Here is a 6,000-nt window from a genome sequence, read left to right on the forward strand (position 1 = left end):
ATCGGTGAATATATCGGAATCGGCCGATATTAGCTAAAAATACCAACATTGGTATTGGCCCGATGTCTAGTTTAACGCCGATGTTAAAAACCGAAGTCAAAGCTGATGTGAATATAAAGTAGGTACATAACGTAATGACGCCACGTAAAATGCGCTACACATGCAACACAGCATTCCTAACCTAGCCCACACAATGTCTGCTGTGTGGATCAAGCAGTCATTTGAAAGAGTAACAACATTTCATAGAGAAATTTCATCCATTAAAGCCAAGATAATGGAATTCATTGCCCTTGACAATCAACTGTTCTCTGTCGTGGGTGATGTTGGCTTTCGCCAACTGGTCAAGCACCGGTACACACTACCAAGTGCGCTATTTTTCAGATGTTGCCCTATCGGAGTTACATAGTAATAGTGCCACTGCTATTAGCTTCACGACATTCATACTATGGAACACTTGTTGTTCGACTAATTAAAATTGAACTTCAGTTCATGAAAATAAATAGCTAGCCAGTTACTTAACCCTGTTGCCCAAAGCTAACGTTATAAGCAGCCAGCTAGCTTCATCTGGCTAGTGAGGGTCGACCGGCCCGGGTTATGTGTGAAGCTAGCCACAATAAGGATTAGTTTGCCTTCAAAATAAAAGTGTCATCGACAGTGATGCAAATGAATACAAATAGTAGAATTATGCCATACTTTTATCTTGAAGGCTAACTGCAAAGTCCATTATTGTGGCTAATCCTTATTGTTGCTAGCTTCACATAGATGGGTCCGACCACCATTAATCAAATAAGAACTGTCTTATAAATTAGGGTTATTTTAGATGATGACACCTAACTATATTGTTAGCTAGCAACTGAAACAGATTGTTTTGTGTTTTTTGACGTGTATCTTTTTTGACACGCAAAGACCCAAATGGCGTTCCATATAAATCCTGGTGGAAAATTAAATGACTGAACAAATGAACAACGAAACAGCACAGCAAGTAAGTGAAAGAAATAGGTTTTGATTATGTTTTACTGGTTATGGGGACATATGTAAATGCCAACAAAATAACTTGTGTGTGTGTACACAGTGGGGCAAAAAAGTATTTAGTCAGCCACCAATTGTGCAAGTTCTCCCACTTAAAAAGATGAGAGAGGCCTGTAATTTTCATCATAGATACACTTCAACTATGACAGACAAAATGAGAAAAAAAATTCCAGAAAATCACATTGTAGGATTTTTAATTAATTTATTTGCAAATTATGGTGGAAAATAAGTACTTGGTCACCTACAAACAAGCAAGATTTCTGGCTCTCACAGACCTGTAACTTCGTCTTTAAGAGGCTCCTCTGTCCTCCACTCGTTACCTGTATTAATGGCACCTAATTGAACTTGTTATCAGTATAAAAGACACCTGTCCACAATCTCAAAAGGGTCACACTCCAAACTCCACTATGGCCAAGACCAAAGAGCTGTCAAAGGACACCAGAAACAAAATTGTAGACCTGCACCAGGCTGGGAAGACTGAATCTGCAATAGGTAAGCAGCTTGGTTTGAAGAAATCAACTGTGGGAGCAATTATTAGGAAATGGAAGACATACAAGAACACTGATAATCTCCCTCGATATGGGGCTCCACGCAAGATCTCACCCCGTGGGGTCAAAATGATCACAAGAACGGTGAGCAAAAATCCCAGAACCACACGGGGGGACCTAGTGAATGACCTGCAGAGAGCTGGGACCAAAGTAACAAAGCTTACCATCAGTAACACACTACGCCGCCAGGGACTCAAATCCTGCAGTGCCAGACGTGTCCCCCTGCTTAAGCCAGTACATGTCCAGGCCCGTCTGAAGTTTGCTAGAAAGCATTTGGATGATCCAGAAGAAGATTGGGAGAATGTCATATGGTCAGATGAAACCAAAATATAACTTTTTGGTAAAAACTCAACTCGTCGTGTTTGGAGGACAAAGAATGCTGAGTTGCATCCAAAGAACACCATACCTACTGTGAAGCATGGGGGTGGAAACATCATGCTTTGGGGCTGTTTTTCTGCAAAGGGACCAGGGCGACTGATCCGTGTAAAGGAAAGAATGAGTGGGGCCATGTATCGTGAGATTTTGAGTGAAAACCTCCTTCCATCAGCAAGGGCATTGAAGATGAAATGTGGCTGGGTCTTTCAGCATGACAATGATCCCAAACACACCACCCGGGCAACGAAGCATTTCAAGGTCCTGGAGTGGCCTAGCCAGTCTCCAGATCTCAACCCCATAGAAAATCTTTGGAGGGAGTTGATAGTCCGTGTTGCCCAATAACAGCCCCAAAACATCACTGCTCTAGAGGAGATCTGCATGGAGGAATGGGCCAAAATACCAGCAACAGTGTGTGAAAACCTTGTGAAGACTTACAGAAAACGTTTGACCTCTGTCATTGCCAACAAAGGGTATATAACAAAGTATTGTTATTGACCAAATACTTATTTTCCACCATAATTTGCAAATAAATTCATTAAAAATCCTACAATAGTCATAGTTGAAGTGTACCTATGATGAACATTACAGGCCTCTCATCTTTTTAAGTGGGAGAACTTGCACAATTGGTGGCTGACTAAATACTTTTTTGCCCCACTGTACATATATATAACCTTTCTTTAACTGGGCAAGTCAGTTAAGAACAAATTCTTATTTACAATGACGGCCCGGACGACACTGGGCCAATTGTGCGCTGCCCTATGGGACTCCCAATCACGGCCGGATGTGATACAGCCTGGATTCGAACCAGGGACTGTAGTGGCGCCTCTTGCACTGAGATGCAGTGCCTTAGACCGCAGTGTCCGTGTGTGTTAAGTATTTAACTGTACTAGAATGCATAAATTATGCATAATCTCGGTTATCGGTATCGTTTTTGGGGGGGGAGGGGTCAAGTAAAATATCAGGTATTGGCCAAAATGTAGTGTCGGTGTATCACTAGTAAGTTGATATTTCAACTAAAGGAACTGTGATGACATTTATGACGGACGTGAAGGTCCTGGGCTGGCGTGGTTACGCTTGTTCTGCGGTTGTGAGGCCTGTTGGATGTACTGCCAAATTCTTTAAAACAAGATTGGAGGCGGATTATGGTAGAGAAATTAACATTTAATTCTCTGGCAACAGGCTCTGTTGGACATTCCTGCAGTCAGTATGCCAATTATATGGTCCCTCAAAACTTGAGACATCTGTGGCATTGTGTTGTGACAAAACTGCACATTTTAGAGTGGCCTTTTTATTGTGCCCAGCACAAAGTGCACCTGTGTAATGACCATGCTGTTTAATCATCTTCTTGATATGGAACACCTATCAGGTGGATGGATGATCTTGGCAAAGGAGAAATGCTCACTAACAGGGATGTAAACAAATTTGTGCACACCATTTGAGAGAAATAAGCTTTTTATGCATATGGTACATTTCTGGGATTTTTTTATTTCAGCTCATGAAAAATGGGACCAACACTTTACATGTTGTGTTTATATTTTTGTTCAATATATCTACAGTATGTTGTCCTGATCACTTCCCTGATGTGTGTGTGGTCTGTCACTTGCAGTTGGCTTAACGTGAGCGTGGCCAACCTGACCTGTACCCTGCGGGGGCTGCAGGAGGTGTGGCATGGGGGCAGCCTACCAGCCCAGCACCGCCCGGTGCACAGCCACCAACAGAAGGAGGACACCAAGCAGCAATCCATGCACTGCCTCAGGAAACTACTACCAGGCAAGTGATTACGAATAACGAAGAGGCAGGCTCATGTTCATTAGGCACCAAATAGAAGAAAATGGACTGAAACCAGGAGGGATTATGGACATGTCCAATAAGAAACGCTAATTTTAGTTTTTATGTTCAAATGTACTATTTTATGAACATTACAAATAAACAGGATCCAGGAGTTTATCCTGACCTTGTGACCTGACCATGAAAAATAAACTAGGTTGTAACTTTGGTCCATTACAGCAAATGATCAGGAAAAACCCCTGGCCCATACTCTCTCATTCCTATCTACCTCTGCAAACATACAATTAATTTTGTATTACGGCTAAGAAGCCATTTCAGGGACTGCTGGTCTTACTTTATCCAACTAGCTATGTTTTTAGTTAATATATTTTTGGTGACCTTGGCTGTTCTGATTTCTCTGTGGAGTCCTATATGGCCTCTCAGTTCTATATTTGTACTCTTCTGTGTTTACAGATCTGCTCTCAGAAGTGCTGTGCTCGGACAAATACAGACTAAGCCGGCAGACTGCACTGGAATCTCTGCAGAACCCTTACATAAACAGGTGACCACACACACAAAAAACAAAGTCATATACACTACGTCACTTGCCTGTCTGTCTGGCTATGATTTAAAGAGCCTGACATCATGGTCTTACAATAGATTATGAAGGAACATGGCATGAGGAGTTGATAAAGGGTTCTAAAGCTAAGTGATGAGCTGGTTGTGAATCAGTGGGCATCAGCCAAGCTTTATAGCGTGTTCCATATGATATACCTCTTTCCAGACACGTTTCCATTGGGTCAAGCTGATGATTTATACATTGCCAGCCCTTTGTTCTTAAGATGCATCAGTTTTGATTATAGAGGCATGCATCACCCTAATCTTCTTATTGAAATGTTCAAATAAGGTGTGTGTGCGTAAGGTACAGTATAATATATTTACGACTCAACTAAGTCCCTGTAGTGTTTGAAACATGCTGTTAAAATCACAAGAGTTGTCTCAGGAATTTTCTTCACTGGAACGAAGAACACGGCCAATTGTAAGGATTCCATTGCTGAAGTAATTTGGCTCGTTGAACCGCGTAGGAGCTTAGGTTTTGGTCCTCTTCGGCTGTACGCTTTCGCCTAAATCATGCCTTGATGTGAATGGGGTAATTCTTTTTTGTTGCAGAAATATCAGGTTGTGATTTGGCCCATTGTAAAACTCGCAAGCCCCAAATGATGAAGTTTTCAACATTTTAAACAAACTTAAAATGTCCACCTGTAACTGTCGATAGTTAAATGGTGGATACTTTTGGAGGAAATGTTGGAGAGTTGATTTCTGGGAGACCCCTGACCTTTAACCTGTGACTCTTACCCTGTACAGACACTTGGTCTACTGTATCTGGGACCTTTTCCTCAAGTTCCTCATCCCTGAAACATCTGAGGAAAACTTTCAGAAAACCCTGCTGCAAAGTCTCTCCAAAAACGCAGAGAAACTACCACCATGAAAGCCGTGGGAGCAATACTGGTGTACACACACACACACGTTTAACAACTGTCAGTGAATAGCCCTCGATGAAAGTCCAGCCTAATGTATCTGTAACGGCTTTCTTCCTGGGAAGGAGAGGACCAAAGCGCAGCGTGGTGAGTGTTCATCTTATTTAATAATAAATACAAACTGAACACTTCAAATACAAAATAACAAATGTGGCAAAACCGAAACAGTCCTATCTGGTGCAGAAAACACAAAGACAGGAAACAACCACCCACAAATCCCAACACAAAACAGGCTACCTAAATATGGCTCCCAATCAGAGACAACGACTAACACCTGCTTCTGATTGAGAACCATATCAGGCCAAACACAGAAACAGACAAACTAGACATCCAACAAAGTATGCCCACTCAGATCACACCCTGACCAAACAAAACATAGAAACATACAAAGCAAACTATGGTCAGGGTGTGACAGTATCTGGATAAATTCCATTATTCATGTGTCCCCACCTTTAACTCTGACATTTTGGACCCGAGGTCATCCGGGTCTGTCTCTGATTTAGTCCATAACATTTGTGGGTCTCAAACATCGGCCACACATCCTGAGCAGCTTTGATTACCCAACACCTGTTTTCTGTTTGATCAGAATACGTGTCTGATCTCCAAAATCCCAAACACACGCACGTGTGGGAAAAGCTGCCTTCCCAAACTTCCCAAATCCATCCTTTTTCCTGCTTCCTAAAGCCTCCAGCTTTGGACCAAACTCATTTCAGATTTACTCCACACCAACATGATCCCTTGTG

The 6,000-nt window shown here is 42.0% G+C and overlaps 1 pseudogene; it reads left to right on the forward strand.

Annotated features, from left to right (window-relative positions):
- Window positions 1–5,573, forward strand: part of LOC139385421 (sorting nexin-19-like) — a 35,663-nt pseudogene extending 30,090 nt beyond the window's left edge.
- The last annotated feature ends 427 nt before the right edge of the window (window positions 5,574–6,000 follow it).

Source organism: Oncorhynchus clarkii, chromosome 27, assembly GCF_045791955.1.
Source record: "Oncorhynchus clarkii lewisi isolate Uvic-CL-2024 chromosome 27, UVic_Ocla_1.0, whole genome shotgun sequence".
Classification (NCBI taxonomy): Eukaryota; Metazoa; Chordata; class Actinopteri; order Salmoniformes; family Salmonidae; genus Oncorhynchus; species Oncorhynchus clarkii.